Below are 24,683 nucleotides of genomic sequence, written 5' to 3'. Positions count from 1 at the left end.
ATTTCCAGTGCTTCAGCACTGCAGAAATCTACATCTACATCTACATGGTTACTCTGCAATTCACACCTAAGTGCCTGGAAGAGGGTTCATCGAACCATATTAGTATTACTTCTCAACCATTCCACTCTCGAATGGCGCGTGGGAAAAAGAAACACCTAAATCTTTCCGTTCGAGCTCTGTTTTCTCTTGTTTTATTATGATCACTTTTCCCTACGTAGGTGGGTGTCAACAAAATATTTTCGCATTCGGAAAAGAAAGTTGGTGATTGAAATCTCGTAAACAGATATCGCCGCAAAGAAAACCGCCTTTGTTTCAGTGACTGCCACCCCAACTCGCTTATCATATCAGTGACACTCTCACCCCTATTGCGCGATAACACGAAACGAGCTGCCCTTCTTTGCACTTTTTCGATGTCTTCCGTCAATCCTACCTGGTAAGCAGAGGACGGACAAGTATAATGTAGGCTGTCTCTTTAGTTGGTTTGTCGCATCTTCTAAGTGTTCTGCCAACAAAGCGCAGTCTTTGTTTCGCCTTCCCCACAATTTATCTGTGTTGTTTTTCCAATTTAAGTTGGTCTTAATTGTAGTTACTGGTTATTTAGTCGAACTGACAGCCCTTAGATTTGTACGATTCATCGTATACCCAAAATTTATCGGATTTATTTTAGTACCCAATTGCCACTTTTCGCACCATACAGAAATTCTCTGTAGATCATTTTGTAATAGGAATTGTTCGTCTGATGATTTTACTAGACGGTAAAGTACAGCGTCAACTGCAAACAATCTAAGGGGGCTGCTCAGATTATCACCTAGATGATTTATGTAAATCAGGAACAGCAGAGGGCCTGTGACACTACCTTGCTGAACTCCAGATATCACTTCTGTTCTACTCGATGATTTACCGTCTATCTTCCAGTACGTAAGTTATCAGGAAGATACTATCGTCAGAGACACTGCTCTTGAAGATAACACGACTAACCTACGGATATGGATATATATAAGTTGATCGATTGCAACCAAATTTAGTACACGTATCACTTACTGTCCGGAAAGAAGCTCTGTGTGGGTACGATCCATCTATCCCTCGTAGGGATGACTGTAGAGTGGAAAGACGGTGAGATAGCAGAACGTAAAAACGTCTTGAGAAATGTTAATCAAGTTTTGTATATACATGACACATTATTTTTTGTGGGAAATATACCCGTACTACCCCGAAGGGGGCGGGTTAGGACCGATGTTACTATCGAACTGATTGTCTTCGGCGTCGCTATGCTCACTGGTGACAATAGATAGTCCTTTTCACACCTGGGTGGTGTGTGTGTGTGTTTGTGGGAGAGAGAGAGAGAGAGAGAGAGAGAGAGAGAGAGAGAGAGAGAGAGAGAGAGAGAGAGAGAAAGATTTTGTGGTGGCGTGTTTGTGTGCAAAGACCGTGGCGGGTCAGCATGTCTCTGTATCGCCTGAAGCAGTTTTTACCAAACTTGGTACATGTAGCACTCGCTACCTGTGAAAAACGACTGTGACTGTAAGATCTCCCCCAGCCCCCCTTTCGATCCTCCCGTCCCCCATCCCTCCCCGCGTATCCATATGGCTGGGGGTGGTCTTGAAAAGATGAGACATAATTCATGGATACCGGAAAAAAAATATCAATCAGATTATCTGTATAGTTGACTCAACATGTGCATATAAGTTTCGTGGGAGTGAGATAGCTCTACTACCCGTAGGGATGAGGGTGCGATGGAAGGGTCTAGGACATCTTGGTATTTCTTTAGTTTATTTAGTCGATCTGGAATACATAAACAGTATAAAGCGAAACTTATTCGCGCTGTTGAGTGAGTCAACCATGTCACGAGACTGAGCCCTTCATCGAGCCAATAACTTTGTAAATCAAATATCAAGCCACGCGGCTCAGTACCACACATAAATTTAACATCCTGTGTGTGTGTGTGTGGCATATGTGTACGCCGGCGAACCACACGAAAAAAAGTAATTTAGTATAAAAAGTGCAGTTTTTGTTTAAAAAAAAAACGATGCAATACCTCAGCTACAACCTGAATAAGGACTGGGTTAAGCTGAGCCAAAAGTATATTGCGTACTGTCTAGATCGAGACAGCCCTGCCAGATGCCACCATAATGACAGCTGGAAGCGCCGCTGCAATTTCCTCGGGGTTTTAGCTACATTCAATCGGTGTGAGTCGTCAACTGATGTTAGTGAACGAGGGCGACCACAACGAAGCAGAGCTTTAAAAGAATTGTGCGTCCCGATAGTTTGTTGAACAATGGGGTGTCGTCGCTGTTGCGTACGCCGATACTGCGGAAAATTTCCCGAACTCATAAGCCTTCTTACCGTAAAGAGGTAATACACGCTCAGTCACCGGTTGGTATCAAGTTTCGATGATTGTTGACAGGCAGAACAGCGTAATCAACAAGCAGCGTCACTACTAGAGTCACAACTGCACAGATAACGCTGGTCTACTTCAGCTTTGTTACGGAGATGGTTGCACATAGTCTAGAGTACCGAGACAGAGGTGATAAAACATTAGCAGACCTCCGAAATCGATTAAAAGAGGTTGGTATATAACTGCCAGACAAGAAAAGAAAAGCACCCAGAAGAAATGGTCGGACGTCATTGTAACGTCCTACGAGTACAAGCCGTATTCGGGTATGTAAGTGATCGGAGTTTTTTCTATGTGACAGGTACAACGGTCATCAGTGTACATCAGTGCTGTTTTTAGGGTTGTTATCAGGTCGGCTAGGACATATAACGTGCGCGAACAAGACCACATACTCAGTTACAGAGCATTATCAGGACATCAGAGGATTTGAAAGGCGTCTCCATTTAGCAGGATGGTGGAATAAAGCAACATGCAGGTTTTCTGAAAACTATTTCGAGCAGCTTGCTCGGCTGCCTGCACGCAGTGGAAATATATTAGACCTTGTAGCTACAAATACAACGGACGTTATCGACGGTGTCAGTATACAAACAGGAACTAGCGATTTTATTTTTAATTTTTATTTTATTTATTGTTCCGTGGGACCACATTAAGGAGAAGTCTCCATTGTCATGGAACGAGTCAATACATGAAATTATAACATGATTGTAGAAACAGATAAAATGAAATATAAGAAACATATTCAGGCGAGAAGTCGTTAGTTTAAATAAAGAAAATCAAGAATGTAACACTGGAATTTGCTTAATTTTTTAGCTCTTCCAGGAGCTCCTCGACAGAATAGAAGGAGTGAGCCATGAGGAAACTCTTCAGTTTGGACTTAAAAGTGTTTGGGCTACTGCTAAGATTTTTGAGTTCTTGTGGTAGCTTATTGAAAATGGATGCAGCAGAATACTGCACTCCTTTCTGCACAAGAGTCAAGGAAGTGCATTCCACATGCAGATTTGATTTCTGCCTAGTATTAACTGAGTGAAAGCTGCTAACTCTTGGGAATAAGCTAATATTGCTAACAACAAACGACATTAAAGAAAATACATACTGTGAGGGCAATGTCAAAATTCCCAGACTATTGAATAGGGGTCGACAAGAGGTTTTCGAACTTACACCACACATCGCTCGAACAGCCCGGTTTTGAGCCAAAAATACCCTTTCTGAATCAGAAGAATTACCCCAAAAAATAATACCATATGACATAAACGTATGAAAATATGCGAAGTAGACTACTTTTCGTGTTGAAATGTCACTTATTTCAGATACTGTTCTAATGGTAAATAAAGCGGCATTTAGTTTCTGAACAAGATCCTGAACACGGGCTTTCCACAACAGCTTACTATCTATCCGTACGCCTAGAAACTTGAACTGTTCCGTCTCGCTTATAACATGCCCATTCTGTCTGATTAAAATATCAGTTCTTGTTGAATTGTGGGTTAGAAACTGTAAATACTGAGTCTTACTGTGATTTAGCATCAAATTATTTTCCACAAGCCACGAACTTATATCATGAACTACATTATTTGATAATGTTTCAATATTACACACAAGATCCTTCACTACTAAGCTGGTGTCATCAGCAAACAGAAATATTTTTGAATCACCTGTAATACTAGAAGGCATATCATTTATATAAATAAGAAACAGCAGTGGCCCCAGCACCGACCCTTGGGGAACGCCCCATTTAACAGTGCCCCATTGGGACTGAACATCATTACCACTCTCAATATTGCGGAGGATTACCTTCTGCTTTCTGTTCTTAAAGTAGGAGGCGAACCAATTGTAAGCTACTCCCCTTACTCCATAATGTTCCAACTTCTGCAGTAATATTTTGTGGTCAACACAGTCAAAAGCCTTCGTTAAATCAAAGAAAACACCTAACGTTCGCAACCTTTTATTTAATCCGTCCATGATGTAATTGTAGCAACTACAAAGTATGATTACGAAAGTTAATGAATGAGTCAAGAAGACTAGGAGAGTGTTTCTCCTACGTAGAACACGTAAACAGTTGCTAGTATCTCATTTAGACAGTGAATTGACATCACATCCTACCAGTAAGATACAGTAGACGAATTGTGAGCAGCCGGCCGGAGTGGCCGACCGGTTCTAGGCGCTACAGTCTGGAACCGCGCGACCGCTACGGTCGCAGGTTCGAATCCTGCCTCGGGCATGGATGTGTGTGATGACCTTAGGTTAGTTAGGTTTAAGTAGTTCTAAGTTCTAGCGGACTGATGACCTCAGAAGTTAAGTCACATAGTGCTCAGAGCCATTTGAACCATTTTTTGAATTGTGAGCAAAGTTTAAGCAGATTGTATGTCGTATTGTGGACAGTTATATGCCTAGTAAGTGGATAAAGGATGGAAAACATCCACCATATTGTTAAAGAAAGAAATTCGGAAGATGCTCAGGAAGCAGAGGCTGGTGCACTGTCGGTTCAAAAGAGAACGAAGGTTAATAGCAATTCGTGGATTTGTCAAAAGATCTATCTGCGAAGCGTACAACAACTACCATCGTCACACCTTAGTAAAAGATCTGCCAGAGAACCCGAGAAAATTCTGGAAGCATGTAAAATCGATAAGCGGGTCTAAGGCTTCCATTCAGGCCCTTGTTAACCAGTCTGGTGTGACAGTTGAAGAAATCAAAACGGAAGCCGAAGTTTTAAATTGCACGCTCAAGAAGTCATTCACACGGGACATGTGCCCATTGGACAGATTGTCATATTGACGACATAGTAGTAAGCGTCCCTGGCGTAGAGAAACAACTGAAAGGTTTGAAAGCAAATAAATCACCAGGTTCAGATGGAATCCCAATTCTGTTTTACAAAGAGTACTCGACGTTATTGGCTACTTACCTCGACTGCATTACCCGGGAAATTAGAAACCAATATACCTAATTTCGGTTTACTGCAGAATCCTTGAACATATTTTCAGTTCGAAAAAAATAAATTTTCTTGAGACAGAGAAGCTTGTGTCTACGAATCAACATGGTTTTAGAATGCATCACTCGTGCTAACCTCAGCTTGCCACTTTCTCACATTATATACTGCGGACTATGGATGAAGGTAACAGGCAGATTCCATACTTCTAGATTTCCGGAAAGCCTTTTTGACACGGTGCCCCATGGCAGACTGTTAACGAAGGTACGTCCTTATGGAATAAGTTGACAGAATGTGAGCGGGTCGAAGACTTCTTAAATGATAGAACCCAGTATGTTGTCCTCGTCGGCGAGTGCTCATTAGTCAGAGACAAGGATATCGTCAGGAGTGCCCCAGGGAAGTGTGTAGTACCACGGTTGTTCTCTGTATACATAAATAATTTGGAGGACTCGGAAGACAGCAATCTGCGGTTGTTTGCTGATGATGTTGTGGTGGTCGCAGTTTCGAATCCTGCCTCGGGCATGCATGTATGTGATGACCTTATGTTAGTTAGGTTTAAGTAGTTCTAAGTTCTAGGGGACTGATGACCTCAGAGGTTAAATCCCATACTGCTAGCTCTAAATGAGGAAAAATGTAAGTTAATGCAGATGAGTAGGAAGAACAAACCTTTAATTTTCGGATACTGTAATGTAAACAAGAAGATATCTACTACTACAAGCCATGAAACGTGCCTTACCGTGCGCTGAATATACATTGAGAAAAAATATTCACTGATTACGGAAGGCGGCGTTACCAATGTCACAACTGCAGTGTATAAAAGTCATCGTGTCTTTACCACTAGGGAGAAAACTGCAGCATAATGAAATACAAATATGACCGACGTGCTATAGAACGTAAATACTTTTAACCCACGATACAGGTCCCAGCTAACCAGGAATATTTCTGAAAGAGGCGACAAACGGACTTCACAATAACTACGAATTCATTGATCCTCTTCTATCTCACAGAAACTTAAGTTGTACTTTTAATTCCCAATCTAAACACCATGTCAGAATTCGCTGCACATTCCGAGAAAATGGCCGTGCGCTATACACTTCGCAGCATCGCCACACTACATTTCAATGTGCGAAATCACACCCCAAAAATATCCATTCAGGTAATGTAGTCACAAGCTGCGACGTGGTGAATTGAACCGTTACTCGAAAATAGAATAAATTTACTTTGCTTCACATCTATGGTCGCAAATTTTTATGTCGTCAGACTACCGGTTTTGGTCTGTAATGAGCAGCTTCATGTTATAAACACATCTTTTTATAAAACAAACCTGAAGATAGTCATTATACACCGAAACTTGTATTACGATGACAAAAAAATCTTCGTGTTATAAACACATGTTTTTATAAAACAAACCTGAAGGGAGTCATTATAGAACGAAACTTGTAGTACGATGACATAAAAATTTGCGACCATACGTAAAGTAAAGGAAATGAAGGTAATATATTTTTCGCAAGAAGCAGAGCATTGTCGACGATTCGAAACTAATTCGTATATTATCCGGAAGAGTCGCTACCAATGCTTCCATGACTTTCGACCCGGCTAATACCAAAGTTTATCAGAAGCGTTGTTCTACCCAAAATACACGAACTATTCGAGTCAAGCGGGTGTGGCCAACTTTATTTTTATTTTTTTTAATTTTTTTTCAGAAGCTTAGATTGACGTTGTGCTGAGATGAAATTGCTTTTAAAACGTAACAATGGAAGACTGTGAACGCAGTAAAACTCCATATACGCCAGTCTTCTCCAGGGAAATCAATTACCGCTGCATCACACGGGAGTCGTGTTACAATCAGAAGGTGATACGGAAGCGGCAACAGTGTTGACGCAGTAGGGCGCGTAACGTCTGAAGCCTAGAAAGGCATAACCGCCGCCGGCGGGCGCCGCTCGTAAACACGACACGACGTCGTCCCATAGCTTCCTTCCCCCCTTCCCACGCCCCCCCACCCTCCACTCCCGCCGCTGTGTTCCCCGGTAACGGCGAGTCGGGAGACTCGCTGCACATTCGTCTCCTCCCTTCGGTCGTTTCTCGTTTCCACCACGAGTTGTTACTTCCGATTCTGCGACGTCTCACGCCGTTACTGGGGAGACTATATCAGTCTACCTTGCTCCGCAGCCGAGCTGCAATCTGGAGCGCCGTAAAACCTTTCTGGCGTGTTGTAACCTCAGAGTTCTTGCGGTCCAAAGTGTAAGTTTCTCCCTGGTGGAAGATAGGGCCTCTCGCTGCTGGAGATCTTGCCTTGTCGCGAACCAGTCTCCTCCTTAACAGTTACTGCTTCAGATACTAGTATAACGTACTGCGTATGTGAAAATGTACTGCAAGACAGCTCGCCACATGCTGTGACAAGCTAAACAGTAATCATAATAATTAACAGTTCAGAAAGGCGAAAGACAACTGATCCATGAACTTTTTAGATCCGAGTAGTGTCATCAGTACACAAGTACATTGTTTCAGTATGCACGGTGAAAACGATAACTGTTCACAACGAAGCAGACGAGTGTAGGGTAAGGCGAGACGAACAGTTTCATATTGGACACTCGTGGTCTATCAAGACGGAAAACAGCCTCAAATTGGCCGCAAGAGCCACCTAAGCTACAACGCTTGAACACCACACGAGAATTTGGAGTATCTTTGTGCCCCCTAACTCCACTGGCTTTCATTAAGATTAGTACAGGAAAAACAGAACACCTCGAGTGACTAGAGATTGTACGTTCGTACTCACAGGACATGTACAATAGTATGTTCTGCAGAAATGATTGCATTTCAGTGAACTCGGTTTACCATGTGTCCCGTTGCCTAGCAGGCACGTGGTCGGCCATGGGTCCTGATAATGATGGGTATAAGGTGCGAATGTGGTCCTGTGGTACAGCCATTTGAGCTGCGTTCACCTGGTTCCAAAGTTCATCTGTGGTGGTTGACACTGGGCCACAGTGCTACAACAGTCGATTCACCACATCCTACACATTTTTGATTGGCGACAATTCTGATGATCTGGCGGGCCAGGCCGAAATGCTGACATCCTGTGATACCAAGAACGCACGAGTATGTGCAGCGGTGTTGTCCTGTATGTACACTAGTGGACATTAAAATTGCTACACCACGAAGACGACGTGCTACAGACGCGAAATTTAACCGACAGGAATAAGATGCTGTGATATGCAAATGATTAGCTTTTCGGACCAATCATACAAGGTTGGCACCGATGGCGACACCTACGACGTGCTGACATGAGAAAAGTTTCCAACCGATTTCTCATACACAAACAGCAGTTGACCGGCGTTGCCTGGTGAAAGGCTGTTGTGACGCCTCGTGTAAGGAGGAGAAATGCGTACCATCGCGTTTCCGACTTTGATAAAGGTCGGATTGTAGCCTATCGCAATTGCGGTTTATCGTGTCGCGATATTGCTGCTCGCGTTGGTCGAGATCCAATGACTGTTAGCACAATATGGAATCGGTCAGGTCGGGAGGGTAATACGGAACGCCGTGCTGGATCCCAACGGCCTCGTATCACTAGCAGTCAAAATGACAGGCATCTTATCCGCATGGCTGTAACGGATCTGGCAGCCACGTCTCGATCCCTGAGTCCACAGATGGAGACATTTGCAAGACTACAACCATCTGCACGAACAGTTCGACGACGTTTGCAGCAGCATGGGCTATCAGCTCGGAGACCATGGCTGCGGTTACCCTTGACGCTGCATCACAGACAGGAGCGCCTGCGATGGTGTACTCAACGACGAACCTGGGTGCACGAATGGCAAAACGTCATGTTTTCGGTGTATCCAAGTTCTGTTTACAGCATCATGATGGTCACATCCGTGTTTGGCGACATCGCGGTGAACGCACGTTGGAAGCGTGTATTCGTTATCGCCATACTGGCATATCACCCGGCGTGATGGTACGGGGTGCCATTGGTTACACGTCTCGGTCACCTCTTGTTCACATTGACGGCACTTTGAACAGTGGACGTTACATTTCAGATGTGTTACGACCCGTGGCTCTACCCTTCATTAGATCCCTGCGAAACCCTACATTTCAGCAGGATAATGCACGACCGCATGTTGCAGGTCCTGTACGGGCCTTTCTGGATACAGAACATGTTCGGGTGGTGCCCTGGTTAGTACATTCTCTAGATCTCTCACCAATTGAAAACGTCTGGTCAATGGTGGCCGAGCAACTGGCTCGTCACAATACGCCAGTCACTACTCTTGAAAAACTGTGGTATCGTGTTGAAGCTGCATGGGCAGCTGTACCTGTACACGTCATCCAAGCTGTGTTTGACTCAATGCCCAGGCGTATCAAGGCCGTTACTACGGCCAGAGGTGGTTGTTCTGGGTACTGATTTCTCAGGATCTATGCACCCAAATTGCGCGAAAATGTAATCACATGTCAGTTGTAGTATAATATATTTGTTCAATGAATACCCGTTTATCATCTGCATTTCTTCTTGGTGTAGAAATTTTAATGGTCAGTAGTGTAAATGGCTACGGGTCGCCGGATGTCGTTTACTTAGCTCACACTGGTCACAGTGCACTGGACAAGTACCAGCTGTGATTTGTAGTTGTAACCAACAGCACCCCACACCATAAGGCGTTGAGTTGGCTCTGTATGTCTTTCGCGCATGCAGTCACTGTGATGTCGCTCCCACTGTCTGTGGCGAACCAAAATGCAGCTACCATTTTCAAACAAACAGAAGCTGGAATCGAGCGAAAACCACTATCTCAAGCCATTCCTTTCCCACTGACGTCCTTTCATACACCATTGCCGTCTATCACGTTTCTGCACATTCGTCGAAGATAGGTTGAGAAGTGGACGACGCGCACGGAACCCATGCGGTAATTAACGCCAACGGGCTGTCACTCCTGGTAAGTACGATGTGTTTCGGTGTACCACTGGTGCGTCGGAACCGAGGAGGACGCAGGTCTGTCCTGCAAAGCCATTCGGATGAAGTGTCGATCTTCTAGGGGTGGTCCGAGCGGTGAGACATGACCCATCTCGTCGTGTTCTACGGCCTTCCGTAAATCATTCTGCACACACCCGTTGCACTGTCAAAACACTTTGTTCCACACGAGTAACAATTTCCTGGGTGGATACCTCACATTCCCTCTTGCCAATAATGGGGCCTCTTTCAAAGTCACTGATTTGACGGTACGATCGGCGCATACCACAGTAAGGCATCCATCACACTATTCCATTACCTTCGGTTCATTGCGACAACGAGAGCCATAGACACATTTTACCAGTTACTGGTGTTGCGTCATGATATCATTGCTGTCCTGGAACCTGACGGCCCACTTGATTCAATTACTGGTCGTTTCTGAAAAACATACTAATGTACAGGTCCTGTGATTATGGACGTCCTATTTCTAGTCGTTCAAGGTGTTCTGTTTTTCCTCAACATAAGTGTTAGTTAACCTTCCCTGTGAGACTAAGGAAAGAACAGATCATGTTTCCAGTTAGTTTTTACTCAACACTCACATGCACAGTAGTCTCGTAGTAAGAAGGCCAGAGAAACAAAACTATTTTGTGGATAATCAGTTAACTGTGATAAAATTTGCAGACCGTCAGTTTTACAATTTGTAAGTCCAACAAAGGACGGTGGCGTCAGAGGGAGAGAGGATATTCCAAGATCTTGAGGTGGTGCAGTTGAGATGCAGCTAAGATGGCATTTGTAGGCCACTGATAAGTTGTTCCCTGCCTTGACAGAGCACAAGTGTCTCTTATAGAATAGTAATATCCAAGATTTTACCCGGAGGTTGATGATAATGCTTCTGTAACTATTTTGGCTGGTTATACTAATGCGTCTGTGTTTAGTAGATGAAGGCCTTCAGAGGTTCCCCGAAGATCTGCGGACAAACAAGTAGATGGAATGAGGGCATAAGAGGATGAGAACGAAAAGGGAAATACTATACAGTAGAGGAGGATAGAGATGTTGGAGGAATGTGAGTTGGCGAGGAAGTTTCTGAGGTGATAGTTGAGAGGCTAGCCGTAGTGGCAAACAATCTGTTTATGGTGAGGATTCTGTGCAGTCGGTTTGAAATCAATGTTTTGATTTTCACAGGAAATTTGTCGACCTGTAACACTTTAGAATTTGCATGTACTAGGTACAGAACGAATTTTAATGCGAGATTTAATTTACAAAGGATACCATATACAAATTTCCGTCTTTATCCTTTCCGTTTTTGTTGCCTCCAGTACGAAACAAATGTTGCCTGTACTGTGAAACTTGTGAATTTGCGCGAAACATTGTAAGGTGGCTATAATTTCGCACCTTACAAGAGCTCATCCACATATTTTACCGTGATCTACAAACACAATTAGGTATCATATGATAGGTTGTACATCGTGTATCTTGTTGTGGTCTACAGTCCAGAGATTGGTTTGATGCAGCTCTCCATGCTACTCTATAGTATGCAAGCTTTTTCATCTCCCAGTACCTACTGCAACCTACATCCTTCTGAATCTGCTTAGTGTATTCATCTCTTGGTCGGCCTCTATGATTTTTACCCTCCGCGCTGCCCTCCAATACTAAATTGGTGATCCCTTCATGTCTCAGAATATGTCCTACCAACCGACCCCTTCTTCCAGTCAAGTTGTGCAACAAATTTCTCGCCGGCCGCGGTGGTCTAGCGGTTCTAGGCACTCAGCCCGGAACCGCGCGACTGTTACGGTCGCAGGTTCGAATCCTGCCTCGGGCATGGATATGTGTGATGTCCTTAGGTTAGTTAGGTTTAAGTAGTTCTAAGTTCTAGGGGACTGACGACCACAGATGTTAAGTCCCGTAGTGCTAAGAGCCATTTGAACAAATTTCTCTTCTCTCCAGTTCTACTCAATACCTCCTCATTAGTTATGTGATCTACCCATCTTAACTTCAGCATTCTTCTGTAGCACCACATTTCGAAAACTTCAATTCTCTTTTTGTCGAAACTATTTATCGTCCACGTTTCCCTTCCATACATGGCCACAATCCATACAAATACTTTCAGAAACGACTTCCTCACACTTAAATCTGTACTCGATGTTAACAAACTTCTCTTCTTTCAGAAATGCTTTCCTTGCCATTGCCAGTCTACATTTTATATCCTCTCTACTTCGACCATCATCAGTTATTTTGCTCCCCAAATAGCAAAACTCCTTCACTACTTTAAGTGCCTTATTTCCTAATCTAATTCCCTCAGCTCCACCCGACTTAATTCGACTACATTCCATTATCTTCGCTTTGCTTTTGTTGATGTGCATCTTATATCCTCCTTTCAAGACACTGGCCATTCCGTTCAGCTGCTCTTCCAGGTCCTTTGCTGTCTCTGACAGAATTACAATGTCATGGGCGAACCTCAAAGTTTTTATTTCCTTTCCATGGTTTTCAATTCCTACTCCGAATTTTTCTTTTGTTTCCTTTACTGCTTGCTCAGTATACCGATTGGATAACATCAGGGATAGGCTGCAACCCTGTCTCACTCCCTTCCCAACCAATGCTTCCCTTTCATGCCCCTCGAATCTTATAACTGCCATCTGGTTTCTGTACAAATTGTAAATAACCTTTCGCTCCCTGTATTTTACCCCTGCCACCTCCAGGATTTGAAAGAGAATATTCCAGCCAGCAATGTGAAAAGCTTTCTCTAAGTCTACAAATGCTAGAAACGTAGGTTTGCCTGTCGTATATATGAATATATATATAATGGAGACTCACATTGTCACGTGCGTCTTGTAAATAACTGTTAACGCTTATTGCATGAACGGTGACGGAGTGTCTTTATTATAAAAACGGCGTAATGAATGATTGCCTGGTTGGAACGCCAGTGGAGATGAAACGGCAGCCAGAACTCAAGCTCTGGGTAGAACGCCCGCGCAGGTGTTGGTCCTGCTTGAACACAGGAAGTAGCTTGACGGACGTCGTGGCACCTGAACTCTGGTGTGCAGTAGGGTTCCGGCTGGCCTCTATTGTAGTAGGTTCGAGAAGGATAACCGGATAGTACATCCGAACGCAGAAAATCTTGTACGCAGGTGAGAGGAACGAAGAAGCGGCACCTCGGAAACCACGCAGGTTGTTTTATTTCCAAGGATTTTTACTTAGAAGCGTACCATTGAACGAGTATATGTTTTTCCTAGCAAATTTTCCGCACTGGACGACATAAAACTAAAATGTAAGTGGTCGGCGTTCAGAAGAACCTGTAGAGAGGGAGAATGTTCTGTGGTTTCGGAAACATGATTCGTTTTCGGAATTGCGATGGTGGGGAGCCGGCGCTGGAGAGACATAGTCTTCCGTTGTGAGCGCCCGTGTGTGACGGTCGTTCGATATTAGCTTTTGTTGGTGCAGACGGACTTGCTGTCTTTGCTCTCAGTAGAGTTTATTGTTAGAACAGTTAGGAACAGTACTGCTGCCAACCTATACGATTCTGGACTTCACCTCCGGGTTGGAAGTCGTCGTTGGGTATGCAGCGTTCAGTATTTGAGAGCACTTACCCTGCCTATACTTACGCTGAGACGTTATCTGAACTCCGTCCTTGTGGTTGGGGGTTCGCGTTTCTCGTCTGTAGAACACAGAGACGAAAATACATTATTGGAGTATATTAGTCAGAGGACCGCCCTCTGCCATCCTAGTGTTTGAAAGAGTTTATTTGTGGCTGGAGTTCTTCCGTCGTCGCAGACGAGTACGAGAACCATCACTTCGACGCACTGGTCGCAGTACATACGGTGATATCACAAATGGCTTCGGCGTATTAGGGCTATAAAAGCTAAACAGCTGTGATCAAATTAGTTTATTTCCACTGAGGTTCCACACCACCATAGATCATCTTTGAAAGTAGTGTCTTTTTAGTGTTTGGCATGTAGATGATATCAGTCATTTCACGTTATTGATATTAGACCGCGCAGTCATAATAAGGGGCAGAGTTGGGCAGTTGATCAGTAATTTTACTTAGGAAATGTAAAATTTGTAATATAAAGGTTTTTTTTTCAATCTACAATAAATATGTAAGCAGGAACAACGTGTATCATTCAGTAGGATTAGTTGCCTTCATAATTCATTTTTGTTTAGATTGTAATTTATATGTTAAAGTCCATTAAGAGATCCTAAGATCTGCTTCAGGGGCTAGTCAGACAGGCTCAAATATTCATTTTAGCGTTTATTATTTTCCGTTGCGCACATTCATTTTACACCCGCCTTGAGTAGCATCATGGAACAAAGCTGTTGTAAGTACATATTACTAACTTTATTTTTATGTTTATCAGGTCGACGTTCAAATATGAATTCCAACTTCGCTTCCACCGCTTTTTCTTGTAGTTCGAGGTTCCATTGTGGTAAACATACAAAAAATTTACCATTCAAAGTATTGGCAGTCACTTGCCACTACTTTCTTCCATCTTTCGGAAGAACTGGATGCCTTTTGAGGAGAACCACGAATTGATCTAGGTTTTCACTAGTCCATATGACTGAAAGTGCCGGTAAGGTCGGCTGTGTGCCGTTGATGGAAAAAGGTGGCACTAAGAGCGAGCAGCGTCTGGAGAATACGGCGGGTGGTATAGGACTTCCAATGTCAACGCTTCAAACTATTTTTTGATGGGATTTGCGACATGGCGTCTAGCGGCGTCGTGCTAAAAAATCAGCTTTTAATGTCCACCGCTGTATTGTGGCCGTTTGCCTTTCAGTATTCGACTCAAACGCATCAATTGCTTTCGATGTCGACGACCTGTGATCGTATTTGAGTAGCTTCTGAAACCTACATTCTTCCACGGCGATGCGGGTCATCGACGTCAAAATTATATTTCATTGTGGTTCTTTAGAGGGTATAAGAGCGAGGAACCGATAGTGTTCATGAACAGAGAATTCATATATTAATTTATTCTACATCTAACATCAAACAGTAGAAAACAATACATAACTTTGTTGCTGTAGTGGCAGCATCAGCTGCTAACAGTAGCTTTGAATGCAGAAATACTATGAAGCGCCAAAGAAACTAGTATAGGCATCCGTATTTAAATACACAGATACGTAAACAGGCAGAATGCGGCAATGCGGTCGGCAATACCTGTACAGCATGAAACGAAATTCGCGCACTTGGGATTCGCAGAGCAACTCCTCATATGCCAGCGATAAAAAAATGTCTGTCAAAAACTTTCGTCCGGCGATTACATCCGGCAGAAAAGGGACGTTACAGAGTGGCAGTCTGACAACACTGTAACCACGTGCAAGGTGTCAGCACATAATAGTCGTTTTAGACAGTTAGTGCGGAGGATATAGTTTTGGGTTAGCATGCTGGAGGTAGAGGGTTCGATCCTGGCTTGGGGCGCATTTTTTTAATTTACTAATTTCATTCTGACTTTTCATACTGTAATGTACACCGTTTCGTAGGTCACATCTATCCTAAATTTACAACATTTTGTAACGCTACACATAACAAATACGTGGTGTGACAAATAAGACATAGACAGATGAAACAAACGGCCTAACATAGGACAGAATAACTACAAAAACAATATCATTTTCGAGACGCTAAAGTTGGTAGCACAGCACAATAATACAACATCTACTTGTAATTTATTCTACATGTAATACGAGTGCTCAGAAGTCGCACATTAGCAACCAGTGAGAATAATGATGTCCATATTAATGACTGGTAAGCGTACTGTAAGACCTTCACTACACACACCATCAGATTATTTGACTTGTAGCTCTAACGAAGTAGGCGAATGTCAGCAATATGTCTTGTGGTCTTATCGTGGCGTGTTTACCTTCTGTCGTTAGGTCAGACGATAGAAATGCCACTCGGACGCTTAGAGTAGCAGGTTGACGGTGACCAACTTTAAACAGAACTTGATTAATTTTCACACACATTTATTAAAACAGTAACAGGCATAAAAATTACTTAATTTCGTTCTGGATGTTATTTACAATTGACAATCTGAAGTTCGTTTCGTATCAGTACATTAATCTTATTGTCACATATATCTCTGATACTTGACAAAAGCGTCTATACATTAATCTTCATGGCTATGTACAGGAATATGGTAATCTTATTGGGCGCAGACTGAAACTTGACTATAGACTGGTACAGACAAATGCAGACTGGTACAGACTGATGCAGACTGACTAATCGGAGATCTGTACACTCGTTCTAATACCTCACGTGTTCATGTATCACTGCGCGAGTGTGATCCGCGAGGAGAAAAGGTTCTACGTTAGCAGCAATCTCACTGACTGCGTTACATATTAATACGCTGATCGGTGGAAGCAGAATTTGGTCCATATCTATGGCAGCGCCATCTCGTAGTGCGGAGACGGACGAGCGCTGCGCCTGCGCTGTTGTGCTTAGCGGGGCGCGCTCTAGTGGGAAAGTTGTGTACGCGCTGACTACGCGGAACTATGTACACAACAATGACCAAATGACCTTCCTCAGAAAAACAGACGGTCAAAGCGACCTCCCTGCACGACCAAACATTGCGCCACTTGCCGGATCATATAGCTCTGGAACCTTCGCAGCAAAGCTGCGTCCACAGTAGCAAGAGCAACATGAACAAACGCTACCAATTCTCTCACATCCGTTGGAGGAGTAGAGTTCACCTGCTCCTTCAAGTGCCCCACAGGAAGAATAGGTAACTTAGGTCAGGTGAATGCTGTGGCCATACTACTGGACTTCCACATCCGAGCCATTTCCCTGGAAGTGTTCTCTCTCACATTAATTCCAGAGTGTGGAGGTGCACCTTCATGTTGGAACCATATCCTCTGCCATACACATAGTGGAACATCTTTCAGCTCATCAGGGAGATTGTTTGAGAGGAATGCAGTCAACCAGTCAGGCAACATCTAGGGGCTCAAACACCCGTCGCCCAATATTCCAGCCCAGACGTTGATGCCAAAGCGAACTTGATATCCACAGCCGTGGGTGACGTGCCTGTTAACCTGACATCAATGGTGGGCATTGTGCATATTGAAGATACCCTCACGAGTGAATGCTGCTTCATCTGACTCTATTATGGTGTTCACGAAGTCGTCATTGACTTCCTGTTGTTGTTGGAACCATTCACAGAATTGCATCCGCTGACGGCGATCTGCAGGATGCAGGTGTTGCGTGAAAGCATAATGATAGGGCTGCAGCCCATGCTCTTGCTGCACGTTAATGACAGTGCATTGCGAGACACACAGCTGCCTTGCTACGCTACGTTTACTTTGCTGAGGTTCTTGGTTTATGACCTCCAGAATAGGTTCCTCAGTAGCTGGATTACGGCGACTCCATGGACGACCTCAGTCACGCGATGGTGGAAGGAGAGAACTTGACTCCCGAAGGCGCAGCTCAAATGGTTCAAATGGCTCTGTGCACTGTGGGACTTGACTTCTGAGGTCATCAGTCCCCTAGAACTTAGAACTACATAAACCTAACTAACCTAAAGACATCACACACATCCATGCCCGAGGCAGGATTCGAACCTGCGACCGCACCGGTCGTGCGGTTCCAGACTGTAGCGCCTAGAACCACTCGGCCACCTGGCCGACGAAGGCGCAGCTCCAGACGACGAAACACATTTTTATCTGCATGGCGTTGACGAGGATATGTAGCAGCATATTCACGAGCGGCAACACTAACACGGTTATCAGATGCACCAAGGACCAGAAGCATATCCACGTATTCATCATTTGAGTATGCTATACGTCCGCCACACTGGTTTAGAGGTTTACAATGGCAAAATTAGATACGTGTACGCATGTACATTGGAGTCTGTCAAGGGCGAGGTACTCCGCTCGCCGCTCGCAAGTCCCTGTCTGGTGGACAGCGCATACAGTATAAACACGCCGTCAGTTCTGCGCGCTGTCCCACCAGACACATGTTACCCCTCCGACAGATATTGTTCTGCATGATTCATCCCGACATCACTAACTGTGAAATGTTTGGCTTCCAATCACACTGTTTCCCTAACGGTAATAGATGTTCTGATTCCACAATCTCATCGATAGACTAATAATTATTATTATTATTATAATGCATTGAGATAGGTACTAAACAGCATACAGTTATCAGACTCGATGTTGGAAGGCAAAATTAGTGAGACAAGGGTGATAATACGTACATATAGTAACCGAGTTTGCACATTATTCGCAAAGCACGTTGCTAGTTCTGCTGGTAACTTCAGGCCCTAACGCAATGTAATGGACCTGAATGAGGCAATATTTGAGACCATTGGAGAAGGATACAAAAGAAAACAGGTTTCGCATCCAGTAGATGAAGTGGTAGGAATAAATTCACACCCACTACATTCAAAGGGCTTCTTTCAAGGCTGCCCAATCTTCCATCCCTACGATTGTAGCATGTAAGTGCAAATGTTTTCTAGAGGACACGCTACAATGACTGTTGACATTAAGATGCCAGATACCGTACCATATGGACTACATTTACCAAATTAAAGGCATATGCCTCAACCCAGGATCGAACCATCGACCACCTGCGTGCTAGCCCAAAAGGCTATCCACTGCACCAGCTGTTCAGCACAGATAACGTGTGATGAACGAGGTATTTACCATACATGTGGTTACAGTGTTGCCAGATTGCCCCTCTTTAACGTCCTTCTACTGTCGGATGTACTCGCTGGACGAAATTTTATGACAGACAGTTTGTTATCGCTGACATGTGAGGAGTCACACTACGGAGCCCAAGTGCGCGAATTTTGTTTCACCCTGTATATGACAACAAGTGTCTAGAGCAGTTGTTAGATCGGTTACTGCTGCGACAAAGGCAGGTTATCTACATTTAAGTGGATTTGAACGTGGTGTTATAATCGGCTCACGAACGATGTGACACGGCATCTCAGAGGTAGCGATGAATTGAGGATTTTCTCGTACGACCATTTCGCGAGTGTACCGTGAATATCACGAATGTGATAACTCATCAAATTTCCAACATCGCTGCGGCCGGAAAAAGGTCCTGCAAGAACAGGACCAACGTGGACTTAAGAGAATCGTTCAGCGTGACAGATGCGCAACCCTTCCGCAAATTGCTTCAGATTTCAATGCTGGGCCATCAATAAGTGTCAGCGTGCAAACCATTCAACGAAACATCATCGTCATGGGCTTTCGGAGCCAAAGACCCACTCGTGTACTCTTCATGACTGCTCGACACAAAACTTTACGCATCGCATTGGCCCGTCAACACCGATATTGGACTGTTGATGACTGGAAACATGTTGCCTGGTCGGACGAGTCTCGTTTCAAATTGTATACAGCGGACGGACGTGTACGGATATGAAGACAGCCTCATGAATCCACAGACCCTGCATTTCAGCAGGGAATTGTTCAAGCAGCTGGAGACTCTGTATTGGTGTGGACGTGTGCAGTTTGAGTGATATGGGAACCCCTGACACGTCAAGATACGACTCTGATAGGTGACACGTATATAAGCATCCTGTCTGATCACCTGCATCCATTCATGTCCATTGTGCGTTCCAACGGACATGGGCAATTCAAGCAGGAATATAGGACAAACCACACATCCAGAATTGCTACAGAGTGGCCCCAGGAACACTCTTCTGAATTTAAACACTTCCGCTGGTCACCAAATTCCCCAGACATGAACATTATTGAGCATATCTGAGATGCCTCGCAAGGTGCTGTTCAGTAGAGATCTCCCTGCAGGATTCATGGTGTCAGTTCCCTCCAGCACTATTTCAGACATTAGTTGAGTTCATGCCACGTCGTGTTGTGGCATTTCTGAGTGCTCGCGAGGGACATTAGGCAGATGTACCAGTTTCTTTGGTTCTTCAGTGTGTATACAGATACAAAACATTTATAAATCGGTCAGTCTTCAGTACAATGTCTGTTCAGGAGATGTCAGAAGAAATGGGCTCAGAGCGTGAATATTTGTGCTTAATTACTCCCGCCGCTGGAGCTCCGGAGAGAGCATGCTTGCATCTCAATGGCAATGGCGTAATACTTCATGGCAGCGCCCTTGTGCGCGTATTTGAGAGAGCTGCTGACCGGATGGCAGCTGATGTCGTACCCCTTCCCGCCCAACTTTGAAGGTATGGGTGGACGTCTGTGCCATGGATAGCGACGAGGTTGATTGCGTGGCTGGGGGCAGAGCAGACCAACCAACATTCCGACATTGCGTCTTGCGAGCGGCAGGAAAACTGCCCCAGAAAGCCAGGTACAGGACGCTTCCGACGATACAGGTAGGGGCATGAAGGGCGCTGATAAGGGTGCCGGCGACTGGTTGACGGTGGCGGCGTGGATGTCCACGGTAGGGGTGACCTGCGACGTTGGAGGCAATGGCGTCGCATGTGGGCAGGAGGAGACGTCCGTCGGTGAGACGGTCGCGGGTGGAGGCGCCCGCTCGGTATCCTTCATGGGAGGCTGCGTTGCGGTGGACGATGTGGCTGTGTCACGGCCCCCAGACTCCATGCAGTGAAAAATCTACGAGGTGCGACAATAAAGTAATGGGGCTGATTTTCTTTGCAAGTTGTGGCAACCCTGCAGGCTTGCATAGGCACAATATCTTAGACCTTGGTCTATAAGCTGCTTTTAGTCCAAGCAGCACATCGATGCAACTGCTCAGTCGTGAGTTGTGCTGTAGTAAGTTAACACGTGTTTGTGTCTCTCGTCACTGAAAAGGAACCGCGTAATATTGCGCGACGGTATGCCATTTCTTTCTGCTTTGAATTGGGCGAAAATTTGGACGAAAACGTATGGTAAGCTTCAGAGGGCTTTTGGAGAGGAGGTTATGTCAAGAGCTCAAGTTTTTTGGTGACATAAAATGTTTAGTGAATGCAGAACGAATGTTGAAGACTGCAGTGGACGACCATCAACCTCACGGACGGATGTCAACTTGGCCATGGTGCGTCAACTCGTACGATCTGATGGAAGATTATCCACGAAAATGATTGCAGAAGAACTGAACATCAATCGAGAAACGGTTCGTCTAATAATAACACAAGATCTTGGTATGAGAAATACGAGTATTTGTGCAAAAATGGTCCCCAAAAATCTCGCACCAAAACAGAGAGAAACATGGGAAGATGTGGCAGCCGATCTGTTACGGAAATCAATCTAGAATTGTTGAGCTATGTTATCACTGGTTTTGTCAGTACGATCCAGAGACAACACGCCAAAGTTCGCAATGGTGCTCAAAGGGACCACCCAGACCAAAAAAAGATCGCATATCAAAGTCAAAAGTGAAATGCATGCTTGTGTGCTTCTTTGATTCCAAGGGAATCGTTCATAAAAAGTGGGTTCCTCCTGGACAATCAGTTAACCAATATTACTACAAAGAAATTTTGGAAAGACTTTGTAAAAGAGTTCTTCGTGTCCTTGTCAACATTGCTGATAATTGGATTCTGCATCACGATAATACTGCTCTGTCACTACAGCAGTTTTTAACCTCAGAACAAATTTAAGTAACACCACAGCCACGTTATTCACCAGATATCGCTCCGTGCAACTTTTTTCTATTTCCAAGAGTCAAAACGGTGGTCAAGGGACACGATTTTCAAATAACAGAAGATGTCCAAAAAGCTGTGACGAGAGTCTTGGAGAATATTACAGAAGATGAGCTCCAGAAATGTTACCATCAATGGCAGAAGCGCTGGAAAAAGTGTGTGCAATCAGAAGGGAACTACTTTGAAGGAGAGAACACTAAACTAGATTAAAACGGCAAGCAACCTTTTTTTTTCACGTCAGTCTCATTACTTTACTGTCGCACCTCGTACGTTAGGATCACTGAATTCACGGAGCAGTAGCTGATTTTGATGCGTGCCTCCAGTGCCGGCAACAGCACATTGCACTCTCCAGGCTGACGTGAGAACAACGTTGGATTCCCATAAATGTGGCTTATTGTACACTCGAACTAAACACTGTCGTTCGGGTGAAACTTCGTGGTGAAGTCTGAAGCTGGAGAGGAGCGGTAAAGACGAAGCAAACGCAGCAAAGTGCCTTTCATTCAAAGGTTCCGCCGGCGAAATGTGAGGATTGGGCAGAGTACGATGTGAACTAAGAAACACTAGTAAGGCAGCTTCAAGTAAATGTGATGCATGAAGACTTGGCGTTTGCATCTCGAACGGTTGAACGATGCCGGCCGCGGTGGTCTAGCGGTTCTAGGCGCTCAGTCCGGAACCGTGCGACTGCTACGGTCCCAGGTTCGAATCCTGCTTCGGGCATGGATGTGTGTGATGTCCTTAGGTTAATTAGGTTTAACTAGTTCTAAGTTCTAGGGGACTGATGACCACAGATGTTAAGTCCCATAGTGCTCAGAGCCATTTTTTTTTTTTGGTTGAACGAAACGTCTAGCCTTGCTATTAGACTACGGCGAGGATGGTGCTGTCGTGATTGTGTTGTTTTCCATTGTGTTCGCAAAACTGTGCAAACTTCTTGGAAGGAAAGGAGGTCCGCTATCAGAAGCAATTGTTTGTGGCAAGTTTCCGAGAGAAAATACATAAAACGAACGCCTTGATAGTGCTGACGGCATTCGTCGAATGCATTCAGATAACAAACGGAAATTTGCTGTAGGCACCGATGATAATCAGCCAACATGTATGCCAAAAGGAGCCAGCAAGATCTGTATGCAGGCATTACCATAGGATCTCAGAATGCGCCCCGGAGATAACTGCTGGAACGGAGCGGCCTGATTTTCTACGTCAGCGCGAACTGTGCCGTGGCACGTTCTGTTTGCTTGTCTAAACGGAGCCACCTACAGTGTTGGTGCGCCAGCTGCTTAGTGCGAATTGTTGTAGTGTAACGACGTAAGTTTCTTATAAACGATTTTCTTTTGACATATGACCATGTGTAGACTTCGTCACCTACGTCAGTTACAACCCACTTCAAAATTATTTATATTCTTTTTAAATTGTCTCAGAATGGTTCTTGAACGAAACACTAAAACATCATTTGAGTCGTATGCGCAGGATTACGTCACTCGGGCCAATTGGTTTGCGTAAACTTTTTCAATTTAGATGTCGTTTGTTTCTCCTCAGAAATTATATTGATACACGTTATCTGATTTAATCGATATTAGAACCACATTGAACAAACTTTTTGAGATTCAAAGTCGCGATGAACGCTGTCAAAATTCAATAATCTTGTCAAATATATTATTAATTCATTCACACAATTCTTCATAAATAAATACTCGGAACACGTATTTCAACTTTAATAGCATCCACTAGTTTATTATCTTCCTACATACAGACGTGAACCTGAGCCTTGACGAGACAAAACTAACATTTTCAATAAGGTTAAACTTCCTATGAGATCATTGTTGTACAAAACATTACAAATTCTCGATTATTTGATTTTTAGAAGCACGACGCAACAACTCGGTTTCAGGATCTTCTGTTGCTCCTTGGCTGTCGACCCGCGACGTATAGTGGCCAGCAATTTTCTCTCCGGTCCCGGCAACGAAGATGCTGTCTCCGTTCGTTGCGCCGCCCTCTCCGTACATGAAACATAAAAAAAATATAAAACTTTAGACACTTCACAACCATTACAAATATTACAAAAATACATAAGCAAAACTAAATTAAACTTATATTCACCTGCAAACTGGGCTGACACTGGTGGATGGGTAACGCTTCAATTTCGTCCCACTACATTGTCCCCAATGTATGTAAGAGTCATAAGCATTTGATGTTGCAAAGATTAACACTCTTGTTTGTTGGTTAGGTGTGTGAAGCAGAATCATATCTCCAGAAGAGATAAACTGTTGGGGTTCACCAAGTATCTTCACTCGAAGTGACCGGAAACATGTTTCTTAGAGCACAGCCAACCTTTGCGAATGTAACTAACAGTCGTAGCGCTTGGCTTGTGAGAATCTAGTGCTTGGGAATCAGAAGAATCAATCCGTAAACAAGAAGCTTCCGATGAGTCGAATGCTGCATCTGTGCCGACAAGTAAAGGAGACACTATGCCAGCTTTTGCGTATTGTGGAATTGGGCAATACAGAATTTCATACCGGCAATTTGATGATAATAGCGAGCAACGTTGAATCTTTTGCGCCCTGCACCTGGGAACTTGTTTCGTTGGATGAAATAGTGAAGACAAAGGCCGTGACTAGGAAAAAATTTCTGACATACAGGTAACGCTGAAACTCGATGACGCAATATACCGGGTAATCAAAAAGTCAGTATAAATTTGAAAACTGAATAAATCACGGAATAATGTAGATTGACACACATGCTTGGAATGACATGGGATTTTATTAGAACCAAAAAAATACAAAAGTTCAAAAAATGTCCGCCAGATGGCTCTTCATCTGATCAGAATAGCAGTAATTAGCATTACAAAGTTAGACAAAGCAAAGATGATGGTCTTTACAGGAAATGCTCAATATGTCCACCATAATT

The sequence above is a fragment of the Schistocerca serialis genome, chromosome 5 (assembly GCF_023864345.2).
Source record: "Schistocerca serialis cubense isolate TAMUIC-IGC-003099 chromosome 5, iqSchSeri2.2, whole genome shotgun sequence".
Lineage (NCBI taxonomy): Eukaryota > Metazoa > Arthropoda > Insecta > Orthoptera > Acrididae > Schistocerca > Schistocerca serialis.
Note: the sequence above shows the minus strand (reverse complement) of the source record.